At 48.6% G+C, this 26,321-nt stretch overlaps 1 protein-coding gene across 3 annotated transcripts in view; it reads left to right on the top strand.

The window, feature by feature from the left end:
* LOC140621427 (uncharacterized) overlaps window positions 1-25,436 on the top strand; it is a 165,098-nt gene extending 139,662 nt beyond the window's left edge. For 2 of the 3 annotated variants that reach the window (XR_012021103.1, XM_072806469.1), the window contains one exon: window positions 250-6,504. The gene's annotated coding sequence lies outside the window, so the exon portion shown is untranslated. Of the gene's footprint in view, window positions 1-249; window positions 6,505-24,764 lie in introns of those variants that run through there. The other variant, XR_012021104.1, reaches the window with a different exon arrangement.
* Window positions 25,437-26,321: the final 885 nt, after the last annotated feature.

Below are 26,321 nucleotides of genomic sequence, written 5' to 3'. Positions count from 1 at the left end.
GCCTGTGTCTCTTCCTCTCTCTCTCTCACTGTGTGCCTACCATAAATAAATAAAATTTTAAAAAAATAAATAAATAAAAGATGAAGAGCGAGTCAAAGCCTTTTTTCTCTGCTCCACTGATTGCTCAGATTCCAATCTGAGATGTATTTCCTGTTAATAAGGATAATTTACTATCTGTAGTACTATGCTTAAAGTATTCTGACACAAGTATTTCAGAGGGATGAGGGTTTCTCATCTCTTTCTTCACAGCTCAGTCACTCCTCAGGAAATGCATCTGTAAGGATCTGGAAACAACTTAGAGGCATTAATACCAATGGACCTATTATTATGCAACGGATTCTTCCCTGAGATTCTTCCTCTATTTCAACTGACACTGAAACACTTTGAACTCTCTGGAAGACAAATGTCAAGGAAATAAATGTTATGCATTGCTAATTTTAAATGCACTTGCAATATGGTGTCTATTATAAAACAAGTATTCTTATCTGATTTTTGCTATTTATTATCTGTTCCTGCTTTTCAGGTTGAGGAGGCATTATACGTGTTCATAAGTGTTTTTCTTTCCTTCTGATATAAAATTACTTTGTTCCCATCAAAGGAACTCTTTAAGAATAAGGCAAAAGTTAATTCAACGATTCTTAAAATGTCTTCACACTTGGAGACTGAATCATTTAAGTCAATTTTCAAAATAAATCTTATTTATTAGGAAAAAAAGATTTATAGGGAAATTGAGAAGATAGTACAGTGCATTCATATGACCTTGCACTCAATTTCTCCAATTATTGATATATTAATACGGTACAAATAATAGCTAATGAATCAAATTAAAATATTCGCAGTAACCAAAGACCATACATTATTCATATTTCCTTAGTTTTTGCTACTTTACCATCCGTAATATCACACTCCATTTTTCCTCCTGTTTTCTTAGGCTCCTCTGCATTGTGACAGTCCTTCAGCCTTTGCTTGTTGTTGTTGAACTGGAACACTTTGAGAAGTAGAGTATTTTGTAAAATTTCCCTCAGTTGAGACATGTCTGTTGTTTATCTCATGACTGAACTGTTTTTGTGGATTATATAAAGAGATATACTGCCATTTTCATTATACCATATAAAGGATAGATACTATCAACAGGATTTATCAGTCTTGGCATCAATGTGATCATCTTGCTGAGGTAGTGTTTGTCATCATTCTTCGTAGTAACGTGATTATTATTATTATTATTATTATGAGTTATTATATTATCATTATCATTTTAAGTTTTTCATAATATATTTTGTAGAAGGAAGTTACTATGTGTATTCCACACATAAGATTGGTAAGCTATGCTCATGCACTTGAGGGTGGAATGTCTGCACAAATTGTTTGAAATTCTTCTACATGGGAGATTTCTCTTCCTTATGGGTTTGTTTGTTTTTCAAAGATGTTATTTATTTATTTGAGAGAGAGAGGAGAGAAAAAGCATGAGCAAGAGGGGCAGAGGGAGAGGGAGCAGCAGGTTCCCTGCTTCAGGGAGCCTGCCTGGGGACCTGGATCATGATCTGAGCCTAAGGCAGAAGCTTAACTGACTGAGCCACATAGGTGCCACTCTTTCTTTCTTTCTTTCTTTCTTTCTTTCTTTGTAATAATAAATTTACATTTTATTGGTGCTCAATTTGCCAACATACAGAATAACACCCAGTGCTCATCCCATCAAGTGTCCCACTCAGTGCCTCTCACCCATTCACACCCAACCCCGCCCTCCTCCACTTCCCTCAGCCCTAGTTCTTTTCCCAGAGTTTGGTGTCTTTATGTTCTGTTTTCCTTTTCTGTTATTTCCCACACATTTCTTCTCCCGTCCCTTATATTCCCTTTCACTATTATTTATATTCCCCAAGTGAATGAGAACATACAATGTTTGTCCTTCTCCGATTGACTTACTTCACTCAGCATAATACCTTCCACTTCCATCCACGTTGAAGCAAATGGTGGGTATTTGTCGTTTCTAATGGCTGAGCAAGGCCCACCTTTTCTCTCTCTTCATCTTCTGAGTCTCCTATGATATGAATGTTATTGTTTTAATAAGTGGCTGAGTTCCCTAAGTCTGCCTCTGTGGTCCATAAACTTCCTTGTTTTTAAGGCTTCCCGTTGGGACTGCACCTCAGTTATAGCATTTTTAACATTGGCCTGACTAGATTTTAGTTCTTTTATTTCTACAGTAAGGGATTCTCTAGTTTTCTTCTGTGCTTTTTGTCCAGCCCAGCTGCTATCTTTATAATCATGGTTTTAAACTGTAGTTAGACATCCTATATGTGTATTGATGGACTTCCTGACTCTGAGTACTACCTCATGTTATTTTATGGAGGTGAATTTCGCCATCTCATTACTTTTTCCAGAAAAGAAAGAAGGAAGAAACAGAAAAACCAAGAAAATCAATAACAACTGCCCTCCAAAAAAAAAACCTGATTATTTTGGCCTGGTTGTTAAAAGATTCTAAATCCCAAGATATGAATCACAATTAAAGAACCATGAAAGTAAAAATGAGAAATAAATAAGGTACATACATAAAAATTAAAATAAGGCAATTAATAAAATAGCATCAAAGAAAATAAACGAAAATAAAGCAAAAAGTACAAAGGAAGCTAGACCCTACATTCCAGGCAGAGCTGAAGCTCTGCAGCCTCTGTGGTCCAAAAACTTGGTGGCAGCGAGTGGTCTGTGCCAGGTCTGGGATTGGGCCCTGGTGTACATCTGCCTGGGAGATTCACCTGTGAGGTCAGAGGCGGGGTGGGCATCAGCCATTCTGGCCTACATCGGGCAGTACTGTGCTGCTCCCTGAGACTCGGTGCAGATGGGCAGGATGCGGGTGGGGACGCTGGGTCCTCTGGCTCTGGGGCTAAGCATTCCGCCCCCCAGTCTACAGGTCCTCCACAGAAGAGCCCCCAAGCCCCCGGGTCTCCGCCGCTTCTCTCAGAACCCTGCTTTCACTCTGCCCGCGTCCGAGCTTCTTTTCCTTTTGTTTTTTTATCTCAGACTGTTGTGCCCAAGATTGAGAATCTGAGAAACCACCGAGAAGCCGATTATGATGCAAACACACGAGGGATTATTTACAAGCTCAATCTTCTGTCCAAGTATATCGGACACAGCAGAGCAGGGAATTGGACCCCGAGGAGGGTTTTAGCTTAGTTTTAAGGGCTGGTTTCGGGGACCTCCAGAAGGGCTGGAGCAATTCCTCAAGTTCTGTCTACATTTTGATATGGGGACTTCAAAGGCATTGAGCTCTGTTCTCATTCTAATAGGGGCTTCCTGTTCTTGTCCTGGGCTCAGTTTTGATTCAATTGTGGGGCTTTCTAGGACATTAAGCTGTAAACAGCAAAGGTTCCACACCTGGAAGGGGGACGTCACACTGTCCCTATATGCTGAAGACACGGTACTAGAAACAGGAAACCCGAGAGCCTCCACCAAAACCTGTTAGAAATAAGGAGTGAGTTCAGTAAAGTCACGGGACACAAACTGACCCTACAGAACAGAGTAGCCTTGCTGTGTCCCGACAATGAGCACTCAGGAAGGAAAGGAAGGCGTGACGCCCTTCTCAGGAGCATCAAGGAGAATAAATAATGAGACTGAACCAAAGGAGCACAAGACATGTGCACTGAGCCATACCAGGCTCTGGGAGGCTGTCCTGGGCTTGTGGGGTGGGAGCCTCATCTTGTGAAAATGTCCACTGTTCCTGAAGCGACCCTCAGTTTCAATGTCATTCCTATCAAATCATGGTGGCATATCTTAGAAATAAGAAAAAAAAAAAACCCATAACATCCATTCCCCCCAACAAATGACCCCGAACAGCAAATCAGTATTTGAGAAGCACGACAGAGTAGGACGCATCACTTTCTGATTTCAAATGATATCACAGAGACACAGGATAAAGTAGTGTGGTTCTCAGGCCCCTGGCTGGCTCCATCGGTTAAGCATCTGACTCCTGACCTCACCTCTGGTCCTGATCTCAAGGTCATGAGTTCTCTCCGTGGGCTGGGCCATGGACGAGGCGTGGAGCCTACTTAGATAAACCAGACCCACGTGGGGTGGTCCCGGCATAAGCTGAATGAGCAAAACAGAGAGTCCAGAAGGAAATGTGCTCTGATACAACTGATTTTTTTAACTTAATTTAATTTAAACCCAATTAATTAACATATATTGTATTATACTTTCAGAGAAAGAATTCAGGGATTCACCAGTTGAAGATAACAGCAGTGCCCGTGACATCACGTGCCCTCCTTCATGCCGGTCCCCTGTTATACCCCCACCTCCAGCGACCCTCAGTTTGTTTCCTATCATTAAGAGTCTGTATGTCCTACATCTGTTTTCATCTTATTTGTTTTTCCTTCCCTTCACAGTAGTTCATCTGCTTTACTTCTTTAATTTCACCTATGAATGACACCACACGGTCATTCTCTTTCCAGACTGACTTATTTCACTTAACATGATCCCTTTAGTTCTATCCACATCATTGCAAATGGCAAGATTTCCTTCTCTTTGATAGCTGAGTACCATTCCTCTCTCTATGACCATCATCTATTTCCCATCCTCTTTATCCATCATCAGCCGGAGTACACCGAGGCTCCTCCCACAGTGTGACTAATGTGGACACGGCTGCTGTGGACATTAGGGTGTAGGTGTCCCGAGTCTCACTGCATCTGTATCTTCTGAGTGAGCTCCAGGCCTTTCAACTGCTGGTCACAGGGCGGCTTTATTTGTAACTTCCTCAGGGGCCTCCACACTGTTTCCAGGGCTGCTGCACCAGCCCGCGGTCCCGCCCACAGTGGATGAGGGTATGTGAGATTTCCAGGACGTGGTAAAAGTCTGGTCCACATTTCATTTCACGTCCTGTGGGCTGCAATTCCTTGTCCTTAAGTATTTCTGGGGAAGCCAGGTGTTGGGCTCCTTTTCAGTGAGAGGTTTCTAAAGCTAACTTGTCCCATTTGGAGCCTGAAAGGAGGCAGGTGGGGTCCATGGAGCACCCGCTGCCTCCTGCACAGCCTCCTGCAGTGCCGGAGCTTCCAGCAGGGGCTGCCCGAGACCAGGCCCCTCCCATGGGGTGTGCATGTGCAGTAGGCCTCATCTGCCTGCAGTAACAGGAGCCAGCCTCTGCTGGGGAGGCCTGAGGAGGACGTGGGGACGCATCTACGCTGATGAGCTGCAGCCTCCTCAGGACGTGCGGGAGTCTTTTGGGGGAAATTGGGCCGCGTTCACGCTGACAGGAGCCCCGGTCTCCTCAGGACCCGCGGTGAGGCTTTAGGAAGATGTGGGCCCGCATCCACCCTGACAGGAGCCCTAAGGCCGCCTCAGGACCCACAGGGAGGCTTCAGGAAGATGTGGGCCCACATCCACACTGACAGGAGCCCTGAGCCACCTCAGGAACCGCGGGGAGGCTTAGGAAATTGTGGGCCCGCATCCACGCTGACAGGAGCCCCTGAGCATCCTCAGGACCCGCGGGGAGGCTTCAGGAAGATATGGGCCCGCATCCATGCTGACAGGAGCCCATGAGCCACCTCAGGACCTGCGGGGATGCTTCAGGAAGATGTGGCGCCCCATCCACTCTGGCAGGAGCTCCCGGGCCCCTCAGGACATAAGTTGAGGCTTCTGGAAGCAGGGGGTCACATTCATGGTTATAGGAGCCCCGGCCTCCTCAGAACCCTCGGTGATGCTTCGGGAGGAATTGGGGCCACATAGACACAACAGGACGTTGACTTCCTCAGGATCACCAGTGTGGATTTGGGGAAATATGGGGATGTGTCGATGTGGACAGAAAACCCCAGGCTTCTCAGGGCCTGTTGTGAGGCCTAAGAAAAATGTGGGTGCCACATCCACACTGACAGGAGTCTCCAGCCTCCTCAAGACCCACTGTGAAGGTATGGGAAGATTTGGGGCCACATCCATGCTGACAGGAGCCCCCAGCCTCCTCAGGTCTTATGCTGAGGCTTGAGGAAAATGTGGGGCCACGTCAAACCTGAGAGGAACCCTGTCCTCCTCAGGACCTGCACTTTGGCTTCGGGACATATGGGGCTGTGTCGATGCTGACAGGGGCCCACAGCCTCCTCAGGACCTGCGGTGAGTCTTCTGGGGGACGTGGGGCCATGTCCAGGCTGACAGGAGCCCACGGCCTCCTGACGACATGCTGTGAGGCTTCCAGAGGATGTGAGGCATAGGACACAGTGACAGGAGACCCGGCTTCCTCAGGACCCGCTGACTATGACTCAGGAACACGTGGGGCCACGTCCACACTCACAGGAGCCCGGCTTCCTCAGGACCCCCTGGAGGACTCTGGAGGAGCCGTTGGGGGCCACGTCCACATCAGAAGGGACTCCTCAGATCCACAGGGTAAATGAAAGGGTAGAATGAATGGTAGGGTTAGCGGAGGGGGATAGTTGGTGGTTAGCCTTAGGGTAGATGATAGGGGTTAGTGATTATGCTTATGGTTACGGATTAGAGGTTAGGTGAGGCATAAGGGTAATGGTCAGTAGTTAAGAGTTAGGATGGGGGTTAGAGTAAGGGACAGGATTTAGTGTTAGGGTTAGGGTTTATGCTCTAGGGATTATGGCAGGAGGTTAGGAGTTGGGGTTAGGGTTAGGGTTGGGCTTAGGTTTGCAGTGAGGGATAGGGGTTAGGGTTTGAGTTATCGTTAGGGTTTAGGGTGAGGGGTTAGGGTTATACTTAGGGCTAGGTTTAGGGTTAGGGCAAGGGTTAGGTTTAGGATAGGGGTTAGGGCTAGGGTTAGGGTTAGTGTTTGGTTAGGGGTTAGGGTCAGGGTCAGGGTACGGTTTTGGAAGAGGGTTAGAGATACGGTCAGGGAGTGGGTTAGGGGTTTGTTTTAGGGTACGGGTTAGGGTAGAGTTTGGGGTATGAGATAGGATTAGTATTAGAGCATTAGGATTAGGGTACAGGTTAAGGTTAGGAATAGGATTTGAGTACATTAAGTTAAGCTTAGGTTTAGAGGTTAGGGTTAGATTTAAGGTAGGGAAAAAAAAAAGATTTAAGGTAGGGGTCAGGCTTAAGGGTTTAGAATAGGTTTAGGAGTTAGGGTGAGGGTTGGCAGGAAGGTTCAGTGAATGCGTTTCGGTCTTGGGGTTTGTGCTTGGTTTTGATTACTGTTAGGTCTTGTTTAAGGGTTAGGTTAACATTAGGCTTAAGTGTAGGTTTAGGGTTATGTCTGTGTATGGTTAGAGTTTGGGTCTTAGCATGTGCCTGCCCTGGGACTCCTAGTATCTTGGGCAGTTTAGTTTTATGCACTCTATTTAGGTTTTGGGTTCAAAGATAGCCTGACTCCACCAAGTCAGTGGCCTCCCCACAGAATCAAAATCCAGGCTTCTGCTGGGGTGAAGGCATGGCAGGCTTCTCCTGAGCTGAGCTAAGGAGGGGATTTGTGGCTCTAAAGACTCTTTGTTTGGATTTTCAGTTGCTTTTCTGATTTTATCTCTTGTGCGCACGTTTCATCAATACTACCAATTATTATTTTAAAGTTTTACTTGAATTCCTGTTTGTAAACACAGTATGATATGATATAGTTTCAGGTTTACCACATAGTGATTCAACCCTTGAATACAACACCTGGTACTGGTCAGAGGTGACTTCCACTATCCCCATCCCCTGATTCCCCTCCCCCCCCACCTTCCTCTGGTATTGATTAGTTTATTCTCTGTGGTTAAGAGTGTGTAACTTGGTTTGCTTCTCTCATTCCCTCCTCCTCCCCTTTGCCAGTTTCTTTGGTTTCTTAAAATTCACATGTGAATGCAATTGTATGGTATTTGGTATCTGTCTTTCTCTGACTGAGTTCATTTAGAATAAGTCCTTTCCACTTCTCCCACGTCATTGTAAATGGCTTCATTTCATCCCTTCTGATGACCCAGTGATGTCGCAGTGTGTATATTTACCACATCTTTCTGCCCATTCATCTGTCGATGGACATCTTGGGTGTATCCACAGATTGGCTGTTGTTGATAACGCTGCTACCAACACTGGTCTGCGTGTCCTTCTTCAAATCTACTAAACTACTTTTGTATTCTCAGCATAAATACCTAGCTGTGCAATTTTGGAATCGTAGGGTAGCTCTATTTTTAACTTCTTTTTAAAAAATTTTTTTATGATAGTCACAGAGAGAGAGGCAGAGACACAGGCAGAGGGAGAAGCAGGCTCCATGCACCGGGATCCCAATGTGGGATTCGATCCCGGGTCTCCAAGATTGCGCCCTGGGCCAAAGGCAGGCGCCAAACCGCTGCGCCACCAGGGATCCCCTATTTTTAAATTTTCGAGGACCTTCCACACTGTTTTCCACAGTGGCTGCACATCTTTGCATGCCCACCAGGAGTTTAAGGGGGCTACCCTTTCTCCATAGCCTCTCCAACACCTAACACTGCAGTGCACTGTTGTTTCTTGTGTTGTTAATTTTAGCCATTGTGACGGCTGTCAGGTGACATCTCATTGTGGATGTGGTTTGCATTTCTCTGCTGATGGGTGACGCTGAGTGTCTTTCCGTGTGTGTCTGGTGGCCATCTGGATGTCTTGTCAGAGACAAAGTCCATTCATGTCTTCTGCCCATCTGCAGTTGGATAATTTGTGTTTAGGATGTTGAGATTTATATTTGCTTTATGTATTTTAGATAGTAAATCTTTATTGGATGTGTTGTTTACAAATATCTCCTCTCATTTTGTATGTTGCCTTTTAGGTTTGGTTGTTTCCTTCACTTTGTGGAAGGTCCGGATTGGCTATATTCCCATGTGGGGCAGTGGGTCCTATAATGCGCTGGCTGCTTACCTTCTCCCTGATGCCTCTCCAGCAGGGAGCCAGACCTCGGGCCACCCTGGCGGGAGCTCTTAAACACCAGCTGCCAATGGGGGGGAGCCCTGGGGCTTCCTGTGTTTGGGAGTGTGTGTGGGGACGGGGCTAGGGTTCCTCAGTCCCCTGTGCTGCCTGGTCTTCAGGCCGAGCCCCATGCTCACCCAGCCCCTAGTCACTAGGGTGAGGAGGGTATCCTCCACAGGCTGGTGTGAGAGATCTAGCACCACAAGGTGTGCACGCTGAGTACACCTTGTGAGGGTGGCACACGTGCGTGAGCTGCAGTGTGGGACCCAGGAAATTTAACAAAAATCCCTTTCCCCTGGACAAGCAGAGCAGGAATGATTCAATTTTGTACTCCACCTGCCATCTCCCCTATGACCCCACATGACCTGCTTATGGCTTAAGGCGCTGCCCCACCCGACTCAAGGCGCTGGGCACAACCTAATCCGAAATCAGTTCATAACAATGTAACACTGCTTTGTGCCCCACAAAACTGCGCGCCAATTCTGACCAAAGTAATAGGCCAGTTCAAGTCGATACTATAGGGTAAAGTGTAATTCAATCGGCCACCTGCGTGTGGACTGACATGACTATGCATCTTTCAGCGTTCCTATGGGACACTAGCTCCTATAAAGCTGCTACGCCTTTTAGTCTCGGGGTGCAAGTCCCTACTCCTCTGTGTTGGGTGCACTTGGACCCAAGCTCCAGCTTGTAAAGAAACCCTCGGGAGTTTGCATCCGTGTGGGCTCCTTGGTGGTTTCTCGGATTAGCAATCTTGGGCACAACACAAGGGCCTGTTGTCCTGACATCCCTTCCAGGGCCACGCTACTGCCCCGCAGGCCCTCTGTGCCCCAGGCACACAGGCACGGGGATGCGGAGAGGGGAGGAAGTGCCCCAGAACCCGGCCAGCCCCGGGTCCCTGGACAGAGGGAGCACAGACCTCCCAGGTCGCTTTTCACAGACCCTGGTGACCAGAACCTCTCTGGCTGTCACTCTGTCCCAGCCCCTCCTGGCCTGCGGGGCACAGGCTGAGTCCCAGTAATGTCTGTGGGGTCTGACCCTGGCATCTGCTCGCCCCCAGAAGGCACGTGGAGACGTCAGCTGGGTGTGCCTGGCAGCGCAACTGCAGGGGCTGTTTGGGGCGTGGATGTAGCCCCCTCCTCCTCCTCTCTCAGGGTCTCTCCACGCCCTCTGCACAAAGTCCTGGAAGACACAGAAACGGGCTGGCTGTGCATTTTCGCACCACAACACTTTATTGACTTTCTACAGCAAAGGGGTTCAGAGCCTCGGGTGCGCGCCTTACCAGGGGAGGGAGACCTTTCTGTCCTTTTGGGGAGTTCAAGAATCACATGTGGGGCGGGGGCGGGTGCTGGAGTCCCCCACCTGGGAGCATGTTTGGACTCCGAGTGGGGACATGTCCTGAGGTTTCAGCATGAGAGACGGTTCTGAGGACAGCAGAGCTGACCTGGACCTGCAGCTCATGGGCTCCTACGCTGGGTCACCGCAGGGCTTCTGGACCCCAGTCTCGGGCGCCCTGGGGCCCCAGAAACTGGTGGAGCCTGTCTCCTGGTGTGGGTGCGGGTGGGGCCCACAAGCCTACCCCTCGTCTCCCCAACCTGGGGTGTTCTGGAATGCCCAAGGCTGCCGTAGGTCAGTGACCTAGATCTGTTTGGCACACCCAGGGCCCAAGAGGACACATCCAGCTGTGAGAGGGCTCTCTCCTCCTGGGGCCAGAATCCTGGGCTGGCCAGGGCCATGGGGGGCTGGATCACGTTAGTCTTTGTGTTGGACCTGGGGGGAGCTCAAATCACCCCAGCCCCCACAGAGCCCGGGGCCAGACCAGCCCATGTCCCGCTGGGTTAGGGGCTGGTGTCCTATGCAGGGTGTGCCGCCCTCCAGGAAGGACACTGGGTGGAGGTAGGGCACAGTGGGTCCTCTGCACCACTCACCTGCACCCACCCTGTCGGGAGCTCCCTGCCTTCCCTCCCTCCTGCAATCCCTGGGTACTCTATGGGAAACCCGGTCTTCTGATGGGAGCAGGGTATCCAGAGAACCCCAGTGAGGCTGTGTATGTTCCACAGGGGGCAGCTGCACTGGGTCCTTGCTGGGGTTGTTGGTGTGGGGGTGGATGTTGTGGGGGCAGGTGCATGATGGTGGTGGAGTGTGGGGAATGTTGTAGGGGGAAAGGTGGGGGGTATAGTGTGGGTGGGGATTGTGTAAGGGAGTATGGATGTGAGGGGGATGGTATAGGTGGGATGCCATTTGGGATGAAGATGAAGGGGGATGGTGTGGGGGTGGGGAATGAGGGGGTGGCGTGGGGGGCCTGCCGACACAGGGCATCCACTTCCTCTCAGATGCACACGGATATGTCTACAGATAAAGGCGACCCCAGTCTGGGGTTTGCTGTGACACCTGCCCCTGGGGCCCTGTGTGGTCAGTGCATGGCGCTGGCTTGACCGGGGTCATTATCTGGGGGTCATCATATTATGTATGTTTACATATTGCAAATTGTCTCAAATTAAATGCATAGAATTTAGATATATATAAACACGGAGTGTGGGTGTCACCCTGACCCGTCCGACCCTCATCGGACCGATGTGTGTCCTGCCCCAGCCATGGTCATGCCGCCTGGCCCCCAGGTCCAGTTACTGCCCTCCACGTACCCCACCGCAGCCCCCTGCTTTTCAAGGGGCCGTCCCTCGCCCCTGTGGGCTTCAGCTCCCATGGAAACCCCTAGAGGCGCCAATGTAGTGACCTCCTCATCCCCGAAGCCCCGGGGGTTGGGACACAGGGGTCATCCCAGGCACCCTGCCATACAGTGGTGTGTTGTTGGCTGCTGTTGCTTCCCCCTGTCTCTTAAGCCCCATGTTCCCTACCCAGAAGCCCCTGGGCCTCCCCCGGGGCCCTGAAGCCCCCTGACTCAGCAGCATCACCCCACCCCCTAGCAGTCCCAAGACATGATTTTGCTGCCGAACGTCCTGTTGATGTCCAGGCCTATCTGCGTGATGTCCCTGGAGGGGACGAGGCCTTCTCCTTCATTTCCTGTGGGATAACCGGGGAGGAGGAGCCGGCGTCAGGGACACAGACACCGGCCTGTCACCAGCTGCCATCGTGGGCAGGGAGCCCTGGGGACACCATGGGAGTGTGTCCTGCAGAAACGTCCTTTCTTCTCCTGGGAGGCCGGGGACGACCAGAGTGCCCACCGTGGCTGTGGGACCTCTGTGAGGGCCTGTGCTGAGCTGTTGTGGGCGGGAGGTGACTGAGAGTCAGCCTGGGTTGGAGGGGACAGGGGAACAGCCCAGGTAGGGAGGGGACTTGGGGGTGCTGTGCCCAATATTGCAAATCGGAGAAACAACTAAGGAGCTGACACTGATGCTAACACAGGAGGGTTGATTTACAAACTCGAGCTTGGGTCCAAGTATACCCCACACAGTGGAGCAGGGACTTGGACCCCGAGGTGGGTTTTAGCTTAGTTTTAAGGGCTGGTCTCAGGGTCCTCCAGAAGGACTGGAGCAATTCCTCAAGTCCTGTTTACATTTTGACATGAGGCCTTCAAGTGCATTGAGCTCTGTTCTCATTCTAATATGGGGCTTTCTGGGACCTTAAGCTGTAAGCTGTTTTTTTCTTTTTTTCCTGTAACTGAAGTAATGTAAAATTTAGCTCTTATTCACAGGGTCCTGGGATGGCAGTACTTGTGCTAACAGTGAACTTAAAGTGCAACGGCCTCAATTTTCTCAGCCTCCACACAGACAAGTGACTGAATTTTAAAACTTCAAATTTTAGGGGCTGCCCTGGTGGAGACCTGTGCTCTTCCTGCCCAGGAGGGTGTCCTTGCACTCCTGTCCTTTGCTGGCCTGTCCCAGGAACTGGGACCCGTGACTGCACAGGGGTTTGTAGCTTATGGCCACACAGGGCAGATAGCTGGCCCGAGTCCCACTGCTCTCAGCCGGGTTCCTGCTCCTGTGCCTGGGAACAGTTGGAGCCACCGTCCTTGGGACCCCTGGGATCCTGAGCCCACCCTGTTCCTCCAAGGACTGCCCCCCACTTCTCCACCTGAATACCTTAAGGCTGGTGTGTCCCCCACTCTAGGAGACTTCTGAAAGTTCAGATTTTGTGCACTGCTGCATAATATTGTGCGTAGAACCGTCAGCTGGCTCTCTGCTCTTGTGGGATCCGGGGCTGTGTCTCCCCAATATCGACTAATTGATTTTTTTTTAATATTTTTTTTCTGTAATCTCTACAGCCAACAAGGAGATTGAACTTGCTACCGCAAGAACAAGAGTCCCATGTTCTTACAAACCACACTGAGCCGGTCAGGCTCTCTTTGATTGATTGATACATGTTAATTGAAGCAGGGTCTTGCATGTGTCAGGGCAGAAACTGTGCCCACGCTTTGAGGTGTGGTGGAGTCATTTGGACCTGATCAATGTGAGAGAAACCATAGCTTCCCTGGGAGCCCAGGGAGCAGGGCCCAAACACGTGAAAAGTTGATAATTTCCTTTACTGTAGTAGTTATTTTACTGACTATTTATTTAAAGTGCTATTCAATGGTAAATGTCAATCTAGGATTGGGATACAGTGAGAACGTTCTAGGATTCGGAGGTAACTAAAGCTTCCCGTCAAGGACTCAATGTTCCAGTTCGATGCAGAGATAGGCAAGGAAGCAAAGAGTTTTGAAACATGGCACTGGGGTGTCTGGCTGGCCTGGTTGGGGGATCTTGATCTCAGGGTTGTGAGTTTGAACTCCATGTTGGGTATAGAGAGGACATGAAAAGAAAATATTTAACAAATAATAAATGGATGAACAAATAAAGCATGACATCAAAGGTAAGTGTTTGCTTATGTCTCACCTGCGAACTATTCTTGATCACCCCGCTTGCACTACTTGGCCCAGATGACATCCTCCACAAGGGATAGTCCCGCCCCAGTGGAAGTGGGCGTCTTTCATTGTAAGACCTGTGGTTCCCCTCATTCTGCAGGGAGAGAAGAGCTGTGAAGCCACGAGTTCGGAGGATCAGCATACACCTAGACAATGAACATTTCTCAACCCGGTAGCCAGGGGTCGTCCTCCTTTTACGACGCGATGTCATAAGGAAGCATCTTTGGTCATTGTCTTGGATGCAGGGTGGAGGCTAAACTAGAATTAGGAAGATCAAAAGAGGAGGAAAACCAGAAGCTGAAAGAGAGGAGGACAGATTTCACCATCCATTGTATTCACAGGGACCTGGTGTCCTTTCCTAGGAGGGACACCCCCTCCGTAGGATGCTTCCTGCCTCTCTGTGCTCCTTTTAGAAACCCAGCAGGCACATCTCCGAGCCTCCAGTACCTCTGCAGTCATGGTTTATAGCGTCTTCCATGTAACCTTTTTTTTTTCATGTATCCTATTGGGGACCACAGCGTCGTGTATGTAACCATCCGGCTGCTGTTTGGCAACATTGGGGGAATTCGGACTTTTGTTGGTTTTGGGTTGTGTGTGTGTCTATCACATGCAGTTATCACGTGCAGCTATCTGACCCTCTGGCTGGGTCACCCAAGTGCCGAAATGGTTGGCCCAACATCATTTCTGGTGGTGGCGCTGGGCAGATAGCTGGGCTCTCCTTGTCGACTCGGGGCTTGCTCCTGCAGTGACTTTCCGCTGGAGGGTCAGCTGAGCTTGAAGTTCTCACTCAGCCAAATTCCCATGTCCAGCAGGGGGTCCCGCTGAGCGCTGGCTGCTTCTCTTCTCCCCGATACCTCTCCAGCAGGGAGCCAGACATCAGCGGCGCCTTGGGGGGAGATACTGAGGAGCTGGCTGCCCATGGCAGGGATCCTTGTTGCTGCCTGTGTGTGGGAGTCGAGTTGGGGTCAGGGGTGGGGTTCTCGGTCCCCTGTGCTGCCTGGCCTTCTGGCGAGCCCCATGCTCACCCAGCCCCTACTCACTAGGGCAAGGAGGGTGTCCTCCACAGGCTGGCATGAGAGATCCAGCACCACAAGGTATGCAGGCTGAGTCCACCTGGTGAGGGTGACCCCGGTGCATGAGCTGCAAGTGTGGGACCCAGGAAAGTTAACAAATTCCCCTACCCCTGGACAAGCAGAGCAGGACTGATTCCATTTTGTGCTACACCCACCACCTCCCCTATGACCCCCACATGACCTGCTTATTGCTTAAGGTGCTGCCCCACCCTAGTCAGGACGCTGGGCTCACCCTAATCAGAAATCGGCTCATAACAATGTAACTTTTCTTTGTGCCCCCCAAAACTGTGCGACGATTCTGACCAAAGTAATATTCCAGCTCAAGTGGATACTACAGGGTTAGTGTAATTCAATCAGCCACCTGCGTGTGGCCCGGCATGACTGTGCAACTTTCTGCGTATCCCATGGGCCACTGGCCCCTATAAAGCTGCTATGCCTCTTAGTCTCAGGATCCATGTCCCTGCTCTGTTGTGTCGGGTGCAATTAGACCCAAGCTCCAGCTTGTAAAGAAACCCTCAGGAGTTTCCATCGGTGTGGGCTCCTTGGTGGTTTCCCTGATTTGCAATCTTGGGCACAACACCAGGGCCTGGTGTCCTGGCATCCCTTCCAGGGCCACGCTGACCGCCCCACAGGCCCTCTGTGCCTCAGGCATACAGGCACAGGGATGCACAGAGGGGAGGAAGTGCCCCAGAACTCGGCCATCCTCGGCCCTCTGGACAGAGGGAGCACAGACCTCCCAGGCCGCTGTGCACAGACCCTGGTGATCTGAAGCTCCCTGGCTGTCACTCTGTCCCAGCCCCTCCTGGCCCGGGGGGCACAGCCTGAGTAGAAGTAAAGTCTGTGGGGTCCTGACCCTGGCATCTGGCTGCCCCTGGAATGCACGTGGGGACGTCAGCTGTGTGTACCTGGCGGCGCCCCTGCTGGGGCTGTTTGGGGCCTGGATGGTGCCCCCTCCTCCTCTCTGGGTGTCTCTCCACTCCCCATGCACAGAGTTCTGGGAGACACAGAACTGGGCTGGCTGTGCGTTTTCACACCACAACACTTTATTGACTTTCTACAGCAAACGGGCTCAGAGCCTATTGCGCACCTTCCCCTGGGGGGGAAGACCTTTCTGTCCCTTCGGGGAGGGCAAGAATCACACAGTGTGGGGGGGCGGGTGCTAGAGTCCACATCGTGGGAGCATGTGTGGATTCCGGGTGGGAGCGTGTGTCCTGAGATTTCAGCCTGAGTGACTGTTCTGAGGACAGAAGAGATGACCTGGACCTGCAGCTCATGGGCTCCTGCACTGGGCCCCCACTGGGCAGCTGGACCCCGGCCTTGCGCCCTCTGGGGCACCAATACCTACATTCTGGTGTGGGGTCGGGTGGGGCCAACCAGCCTATCCATCCTCTCCCCACCCTGGGGTGTCCCGGGATCCCCCGGCCTGCCCTAGGTCAGCGACCTGGATCTGTGGGACACACCCTGGGCCCAGGAGGCCACATCCAGCTCTGAGAGGGCTCGCTTAGCCTGGGGCCAGAATCCAGGGCTGGCCAGGACCATGGGGGCCTGGATCCCATTAGTATTTTTGTTGGGCCTGGGTGGGGCTCAAATCAACTCAGCCCACACAGAGTGTGGGGCCAGTTCAGCGCAGGTCCCTCTGGGTTAGGGGCTGGTGTCCTGTGCAGGGTGTGCCGACCTCCAGGAGGGACAGTGGGCGGAGGCAGGGCCCAATGTGTCCTCTGCACCACTCACCTGCACCCACCCTTCGGGGATCCCTGCCTTCCTTCCTCCCTGCAAACCCTGGGTTCTCTATGGGACAATCAGGCTTCTGATGGGAGCAGGGTATCCAGAGAACTCCGGGGAGGCTGAGCATGTCCCACAGGGGGCAGCTGCACTGGGTCCTTGCTGGGGACCAATGGTGTGGGGGTGGATGATGTGGGGCCGTGATATGATGGTGGTGGTATATTAGTACGGTACAAATATAAACTAGTGTTTGTCACATCGGGGTGCAGGTGACCCAGCGTTTCATTGCATCTGAATCTTTGGGTAAATCTCCAACAGTGCAATTGTTGGATTGTAGGGAAGGTCTACTTTATTTCTTTTTTTTTCTTTTTTAAATTTATTTATGATAGCCACACTGAGAGAGAGAGAGAGAGAGAGAGGCAGAGACATAGGCAGAGGGAGAAGCAGACTCCATGCACTGGGAGCCTGACGTGGGATTCGATCTTGGGTCTCCAGGATCACGCCCTGGGCCAAAGACAGGCGCCAAACTCCTGCGCCACCCAGGGATACCTTAGTTCAATTTCAAGGCATTATGGTCTGAGAATATGCAGGGGACGATCCCAATCATTTGATATCGGTTCAGACCCGATTTGTGACCCAATATGTGGTTGATTCTGGAGAACATTCCATGTGCACTTGAGAAGAATGTGTATTCAGTTGAGTTTGGATGTAAAGTTCTGTAGATTTCTGTGAAATCCATCTGGTCCAGTGTATGATTTAAAGGTATCGTTTCTTTGGAGATGTTTTGCTTAGAAGACCTATCGAGGGTAGAAAGAGCTAGATTGAAGTCACCAAGTGTAAGTGTATTATTATCTAAGTATTTCTTCACTTTGGTTATTAATTGGTTTAAATATTTGGCAGCTCCCACATTCGGGGCATATATATTGAGGATTGTTAAGTCCTCTTGTTGGAGAGATCGATTAAGTATGATTTAGTGTCCCTTTTCATCTCTCACTACAGTCATCGGGGTAAATTTTAGATTATCTGATATAAGAATGGCTACCCCTGATTTCTTTTGAGGACCATTAGAATGTTAAATGGTTCTCCAACATTTCATTTTCATGTTGTAGGTGTCCTTCTGTCTAATATGAGTCTCTTGTAGACAGCAAATAGATGGGTCCTGCTTTTTTATCCAGTCTGAAAACCTGCGCCTTTTGATGGGGTCATTAAGCCCGTTCACGTTCAGAGTTACTATCGACAGATAGGAGTTTAGTGTCATCATGATATGTATTCAGTCCTTGTTTTTGTGGATTGTTCCACTGAACTTCTTCTTAAAGGGGAATTTTAAGAGTCCCCCTTAAAATTTCTTGCAGAGCTGGTTTGGAGGTCACATATTCTTTCATTTCCTTCCTGTCTTGGAAGCTCTTTATCTCTCCTTCCATTTTGAATGAGAGCCTTGCTGGATAAAGTATTCTTGGTTGCATGTTCTTCTCATGGAGGACCCTGAATATATCCTGCCAGCCCTTTCTGGGCTTCCCGGTCTCTGTGGAGAGGTCTGCTGTTACCCTAATGCTCCTCCCCATAAAGGTCAGGGATTTCTTGTCTCTTGCTGCTTTAAGGATCTTCTCTTTATCTTTGGAATTTGCAAGCTTCACTAGTAAATGTTGAGGTGTTGGACACTTTTTATTGATTTCAGGGGGGAATCTCTCTATTACCTGGATCTGAATGCCTGTTTCCCTTCCCAGATTAGGAATGTTTTCAGCTAGGATTTGTTCAAATACATATTCTGGCCCTCTGTCCCTTTTGGCGCCCTCGGTATCCCCAATTACACGTAGGTTTTTCTTCCTCAGGCTGTCGTTTATTTCCCTTAATCTGTCTTCTTGCTCTCTTAATTGTATCTCCTTTTTCCTCAGTTTCCCTCTTTGCCATCAACTTGTCTTCTATGTCACTCACTTGTTCTTCTACCTAGTTAACCCTCATCGTTAGGACTTCTAGTTTGGATTGCATATCATTCAATTGATTTTTAATTTCGGCCTGATTGGATCTAAATTCTGCAGTCATGAAGTCTCTTGAGTCCTTTATGCTTTTTTCTAGAGCCACCAGTAGCTGTATAATAGTGCTTCTGAATTGGCTTTCTGACATTGAATTGTAATCCAGATTTTGTAACTCTGTGGGAGAGAGACCTGTTTCTGATTCTTTCTTTTGAGGTGAGGTTTTCCTTCTAGTCATTTTGCTGAGTGCAGAGTGGCCAAAAACAAATTGTATTGGGAAAAGGAGAAAAAGAGAGGAGAGAAAGAAGGAAAGAAAAGAGAAAAAGAAAAAAGAATAAAGGAAGAAAGAAGGAAAAAAGAGAAATAAAAGAGAAAGAAAAAGAAAGAAAGGGGGGAAAAGTGGAGGGCGAAGCAATCAGAAATAAAAAAAAAACATGGGGGAGTATCTTCTGATTCTGTATACTTTAAGTCCCTTGACTTCCCCTGGAACTTGTCCGTCTAGCAGGTCTTCTGGGGGAGGGGTCTGTTGTGCTGATTTTCAGGTGTTAGCACTTGGGGGAGCTGCTCTGTACCCTGCCTGGTGCAGGGCTCAATGGGGGTAGTTCACCCCGTGAGGCCCCAGGAGGAACAACCCCAGTGTCAGCGGCCAGCTCTGGAAACCTGTATTCAGCCCCAGCAGTAACTCGGGAGCAGTCCTGGAGGCTCTGGGGCAGGGCGCTGATCTGCTCATCTCTCGACAGGAGCGTCCTTGCTATCCTGGGCCCTCTGGGCCTCTGCCTGTCCCGGGGGAGGCCGAATCCTGGGCTGTGTCCCGGTGCCCTGTGCTCCGGGGCCTGCGATGTTGGATTTTCGCTCCCAGCCGCACAGCCACCTCACTGCGGAGCCACCGCCCGAGCCCCTCCAAGTTGCTCCCGGTGCTTCACATCCCCCTCCGAATGGAGCCTCTTCCTCTGCAGGAGGCGCCGCTGCCAAGCTGCTCCCAGGGCCGTGCAAACCCCTCTGTGCCGCCACCCTAGCCCCTCAGAGCTGGTCCGGGGTCAATGCATGTGCCCTGCAGCCCTTAGGGAGCTTGCTGCAATCTTCCTGGGAGTGCAGGTGTCTATTAGTGTCCCAGGGAGCCCTAGGGCATCCCCGCCCTCCTGGGGTCCTGCTCTGACTCCTTGAAGGTGCCATTCTGCCCTGGAAGATTGGTGAAGCTCCTCCTTCTCCCAGGAAAGAGCTCTTCTGTCCTGTGGGCACTCACGCCGGCCTTAGCCAGGCTCCTCACAGGGACCCTCACCCTTGGATGCCTTTTGTTTATTTCTTTTTCCCGTCTTCCTACCTTGATAGAATCACGAACTTTCCCACTGTAGCATTCGATCTGGTCTCTGTATAAATCTCAGGCCGAATTCGTACATTTTCAGGATGATTTGAAGGTTATCTAGGTAATTTCGTGGGGACAGGTGATTTGGGGACACTACACTTCCACCATCTTGCCCCTCCTCCTCTATGTTGCCTTTTAGTTTGGTTGTTTCCTTCATTGTGTGGAAGCTTTTCAATTTGATGAAGTCCCAATAGTATTTTTGCTTTTGCTTCCCTCACCTCAGAGGCATATCTAGAAAGAACATCCAATGGCCAATGTCAAAGACGTTGCTGCCTATCTTTTCTTCTTTTTTCTTTGTATGGTTTCAGGTCTCACGTTTAGGTCTTTCATCAATTTTGAATTTATTTTTTTTATTTTTTATATATATGGTGTAAGAAAGTGGTCCAGTTTCATTCTTCTGCATGTGGCTGTCTGGTTTTCCCAACACCCTTTGTTTGTTTTTTTTTTCCATTTCTTCTTATCCTGGGGTCAGGGTTAAGGTTTGTTGAAGAGACTGTCTTTGTGCCTTTGGATATTCCTTCCTGCCTTGTTGTCGATTAATGGATCATAGAGTTACAGGTTTGTATCTTGTTTTCCCTTTCCAGTCTGTTCTATTGATCTAAGCATCTCCTGTTGGGAGATTCTTGATTGCTGATTCAAATTCTTTGCTGGTTATATGTCTGTTCAAGTTTCTTATTTCTTCCTTTATCATTTTTGTTATGTTATATATTTCCAGGAATTGATCTATTTCTTCCAGGTTCTTGGTTGCTGGCATATAATTTTTCATAATGTTCTCTTATAATTGTTTGTATTTCTCTAGTGTTGGTTGTTATTTCTCTTTTCTCATTTGTGATTTTATTTGGGACCTTTCAAATCTTTTTATCTTTTTTCTTTTTTAAAGATTTTATTTATGTATTCTTGAGAGACACAGAGAGGCAGAGTTATAGGCAGAGGGAAAATGAGGCTCCATGCGGGGAGCCTGATATGGAACGTGATCCGCCACTTCCCCGGGATCATGACCTAAGCCAAAGCAGATGCTCAACCACTGAGGCACCCAGGTGCCTTGCTGATTCAATTCCTTTGCTACTCATGGGTCTGTTCACATTTTCTATTTCTTCCTATTTCAGTTTTGCTTGTTTGCACATTTCTAGGCATTTGTCCATTTCTTCCAGGTCTCCCAGTTTTTTAGCGTATAATCTTTCATAGTATTCCCTTATAATTGTCTTATTTTTCTGGTGTTGATTGTGATCTCTATTCTCTCTTTTGTGATTTTATTTATTTAGGTTTTCTCTTTTCTCATTGATAAGGCTGGCTAGGGCTTGATACGTTTTATTAATTATTTGAAGAACCAGATCTTATTTTCGTTATTCCATTCTACTGTTTTGTTTTTTCTGCATTGTTTATTTCTGTTCTCATCTTTATTTTTTCCTTTCTTCTGTAGGCTTTAGGATTTGTTTCCTACTCCTTTTCCAGCTCCTTTAGGTGTAGGGTTAGGTTGTGTATTGGAGACTTCTTGTTTCTTCAGGTAGACCTGTATTGCTATATACTTCCCTCGGGACTGCCTTTGCTACATCCCAGAGTTTTGAAGAAACATGTTTTCATTTTCATTTGTTTTAAATTTCCTCGTTAATTTCCTGGTTGCTCCATTCATTCTCTAGTAGGATGTTCATAATCTCCACGTATTTTTGGTCTGTCCAATTTTTTTTCTTACTGTCTACTTTGAGTTTCACAGTATCGTGTTCTGAAAATGTACAGCGTGTGATATCAACCTTCTTGTACCTGTTGTACCTGTTGAGGGCTGATTTGTGGCCCATGATATGATCTGTTCTGGAGAATGTCCCATGTGCACTTGAAAGGAATGTGTATTCTGCTTTAGGAAGAAATGTTCAGAATATATCTGTTGAGTCCCTGTGGTCCAGTGTGTCAAGGCTATTGTTCCCCTTTGATTTAATGCATAGATGATCGGTCCATTGCCATAAGTGGGTGTTAAAATCCCCTGTCATTGTATTATTATCAGTGAGTTCCTGTACGTTTGTTGTTAATTCGTTTCTATATTTAAGTACTCCCATGTTGGCAGCATAAATATTTAGTTGTTGGATCTTTTTTTAAAATAAATTTATTTTTTACTGGTGTTGAATTGACCAACATTCCGAATAACACCCAGTGCTTATCCCATCAAGTGTCCCCCTCAGTGCCCATCACCCATTCACCCACACTTCGGCCCTCCTCCCCTTCCAGCACCCCTAGTTCATTTCCCAGAGTTAGGAGTCTTTATGTTCTGTCTCCCTTTCTGATATTTCCTACACAATTCTTCTCCATTCCCATATATTCCCTTTCAGTATTATTTATATTCCCCAAATGGATGAGAACACACACTGTTTGTCCTTCTCTGATTGACTTGCTTCACTCAGCATACTACCCTCAGTTCCATCCACGTTTAAGCAAATGGTGGGTATTTGTCATTTCTAATGGCTGAGGAATATTCCATTGTATACATAGACCACAGCTTCTTTATCCATCATCTTTCGATGGACACCGAGGCTCCTTCCACAGTTTGGCTACTGTGGACATTGCTGCTAGAAACATCGGGGTGCAGGTGTCCCGGCGTTTCATTGCATAGGATCATATTTTAAATGCTTTACAAGTATAGTTCATTTAGTCCCTGCCTTAACTCTGTGAAGTAATTACTGTCATTCCTATTCTACAGATGAAGAAATTGAGACACAGAAAAATTACACTTAAATTGATCAATGTCACACAGTAATGTGGATTCAAATCTAAGCAGGATAGCACCAGAGACTGCTATTCAATATATAGTGCTCACTTACCTGCCTCATGGTGTGGGTGCGGGTGTGGCCCACCGGCTTACCCCTCCACTCCCCACACTGGTGTGTCCCAGGATCCCCAGGGCTGCCCTAGATAAGCGACCTGGATCTGTGGGGCACGCCTAGGGCCCAGGAGGCCACATCCAGCTTTGAGAGGGCTCGCTCAGCCCATGGCCAGAATCCAGGGTTGGCCAGGGCCATGGGGGCCTGATTCCATTAGTCTTTGAGTTGGGACTGGTGGGGACTCAAATCAACCCAGCCCCCACAGAGCCTGGGCCCAAGTCAGCCCAGGTCCCTCTGGGTTAGGGGCTGGTGTCCTGTGCAGGGTGTCTCACCCTCCAGGAGGGACAGTGGCTGGAGGCAGGGCACAGTGTGTCCTCTGCACCACTCTCCTGCACACACACTGTCCGGGGCTCCCTGCCTTTCCTCCTCCCTGCAACCCCTGGATACTCAATGGGACACCCAGACTTCTGATGGGAGCAGGGTATCCAAAGAACCCCGGGGAGTCTGAGCATGTCCCACAGGGTGCAGCTGCACTGGGTCCTTGCTTGGGGCCAATGGTGTGGGGGTAGATGGTGTGGGGGCATGGGTATGATGGTGGTGGGGTGTGGGGGATGGTGTAGGGGGGATGGTGTTGGGGTATAGTGTAGGTGGGGATTGTGTGAGGCTGTGTGTGTGTGAGGGGGATGGTGTAGGGGCTATGCCATGGGGGATGATGATGTTAGGGGATGGTGTGGGTCTGGGGAATGGGAGGATGGTGTGGGGGGCCGGCAGACACAGGGCATCCTCTTTCTCTAAGATGCACACGGAGACATCTACAGATAAAGGCGACCCCAGTCTTGGGTATGCTGTGACACCTGCCCCTGGGGCCCCGTGTGGTGAGTGCAGGGCCCTGGCTGGACCAGGGGCATTATCTGGGGGTCATCATACTATGTATGTTTACAAATTGCAAATTGTCTCAAATTGAATGCATAGATTTTAGAAATATATGAAGTCCTAAAGGTGGGTATCACCCTGACCCGTCCGACCCTCATCAGATTGATGTGTGTCCTCCTCCAGTCACGGCCATGCACCCTGCCCCCATGTCCCCTTACTGGCCCCACGGCCCCCACCCCAGCCCCCTGCTTTACAGGGGGCCGTCCCTCACCCCTTTGGGGTTCAGCTCACATGGCAATCCCTGGAGGCCCCGTCCTAGTGGCCTCCTTATCCCTGATACCCCGAGGGTGGGGGCACGGTGTTCATCCCCAACACCCTACCATGCAGCCGTGTGTTGTTGGCTGCTGTTCTTCCCCCAGGCTCTGAAGCCCCGTGTTCCCTAACCAGAAGCCCCCGGTCCTCCCAGGTCCCGATACCCCGGCCCCTCAGCCTCACCCTAACCCATAGTATTCCCAAAACATGACGTGACTGCTGAACATCCTGTTGACGTCCAGGTCCTCCAGCGTGATGTCCCTAGAGGAGACCAGGGCCTCCTCCTTCATTTCCTGTGGGAAAACTGGGGAGGAGGACCTGGCATCAGGGACACAGACCCCAACCTGTCTGTCCTGGGCAGGGAGCCCTGGGGCCACCATGGAAGTGTGTACTGCCAAAACCTCCTTCCTTTCTCTGGGAGGCCAGGGATGGTGGGAGTGCCCACCGTGCCCATGGGACCTGTGTGACGACCTGTGCCCAGCTGTTGTAGGCAGGGAGGTGACTGAGTCTCACCCTGGGTGGGAGGGGATAGTGGTTCAGCCAAGGTGGGAGGGGACATGGGGGTGTGGTGCCCAAGTTTGCGAATCCGAGAAACCACTAAGGAACTGACACCAATGCAAACACAGAAGGGTTGATTTTCAAACTCGAGCTTGAGTCCAAGTACACCCAACACAGCAGAGCAGGGACTTGGACCCCGAGGTGGGTTTTAGCTTAGGTTTAGGGCTTGTCTCGGAGTCCTCCAGAAGGGCTGGAGCAATTCCTCAAGTTCTGTTTACATTTTGATATGGGGCCTTCAAGGGTATTGAGCTCTGCTCTCATTCTAATAGATGCTTCCAGCCCTTGGCATGGGCTCAGTTTCATTCTATTGTGGGGCTTTCTAGGACATTAAGCTGTAAACTTTTGGTTTTTTTTTCCTGTAACTGAAGTAATGTAAATTTCACCTCTTCTTCGCAGGGGCCTGGGATGGCTGGACTTGTTCGAACACTGAACTTAAAGTAGAAAGGCCTTCATTTTCTCGGCCTCCCTGCATCCAGTCCCATCCTATCTAGATCTTTCCCCTTCCCTGGAGCTCCTAAGAGAGCAATTGCAAATGACCTCAGTGTGGCAGCCTGTGTTGGGAGACAGGCCCAGGGATTTGGGATCAGGAAGACCTGAGGCATGGGCGTCCCAGCTGTGCAGTAGGATTCCATGCTGCAGACTCTTTTTCCCTAAGGCTATCTTGACAACTGACTTTGTACATAGAAAAGCTGTCCTTTATCTTTAAAAGATGAGGAGCGAGTCAAAGTTTTTTTTCTCGCCCATCTAATTGCTGGGATTCCAACTGAGACGTATTTCCTGTTAATAAGGATAATTTACTATCCGTAGTACTATGGTTAAAATATTCTGACACAAGTAGTTCAGAGGAATGAGGGTTTCTCATCTCTTTCTTCACAGCTCAGTCACTCATCAAGAAATGCATCTTTATGGGTTTGGAAAGAACTGAGAGACATTATTACAATGGTCCTATTATTATGTGAAGGATTCTTCCCTGAGATTCTTCCCCTGTTTCAACTGACACTGAAACACTGTGAACTCTTTGGAAGACAAATGTCAAGGAAATAAATGTTATACATTGCTAATTTTAAATGCACTTGCAATATGGTGTCTATTATAATAGAAGTATTTTTATCTGATTTTTGCATTTATTATCCTTTCCTGCTTTTCAGGTTGAGGAGGCATTATACGTGTTCATAAGTGTTGTTCTTTCCTTCTGATATATAATTATTTCTTTTTTCCCACCGAAGGAACTCTTTAAGAATAAGGCAAAAGTTAATTCAACGATTCTTAAAATGTCTTCACACTTGGATCCTGATTCATTTAAGTCAATTTTCAAAATAAATCTTATTTATTAGGAAAAAAACAAAGATTTATAGGGAAATTGAGAAGATAGTACAGAGGATTCGCATGCACTGGCACTCAATTACTCCAATTATTGATATCTTATATTAGTACAGTACAAATATGAGCTAATGAATCAACATTAAAATATTCGTATTAACCAAAGACCATAGTTTATTCAGATTTCCTTAGTTTTTGCTAAGTTACCAATCCTCAAATCACATTCCATTTGTCCTCTTTCCTTAGGCTCATCTGGATTGTGACAGTCTTTCAGCCTTTTCTTGTTGTTGAACTGGAACACTTTGAGAAGTAGAGTATTTTGTAAAATTTTCCTCAGTTGGGACATGTCTGTTGTTTATCTCATGATTGAACAGTTTTTGTGGATTATATACAGAGATATACTGCTATTTTTATTATATCATATAAAGGATAGATACTATCCACATGATTTATTAGTCTTGGTATTGATCTGATCATCTTGCTGAGGTAGTGTTTGTCAGCTTTCTCCATAGTAAACTGATTCTTTTCTTATTCTTATTCTTATTCTTATTATTATTCTTCTTTCTTATTATCATTATTATTTTAGGTTTTTCATAATATATTTTGCAGAAGGAAGTTACTATGTGTATTGCA

This window comes from Canis lupus, chromosome 30 (assembly GCF_048164855.1).
Source record: "Canis lupus baileyi chromosome 30, mCanLup2.hap1, whole genome shotgun sequence".
NCBI lineage: Eukaryota > Metazoa > Chordata > Mammalia > Carnivora > Canidae > Canis > Canis lupus.
This window is presented reverse-complemented; position numbering and strand designations above follow the sequence as displayed.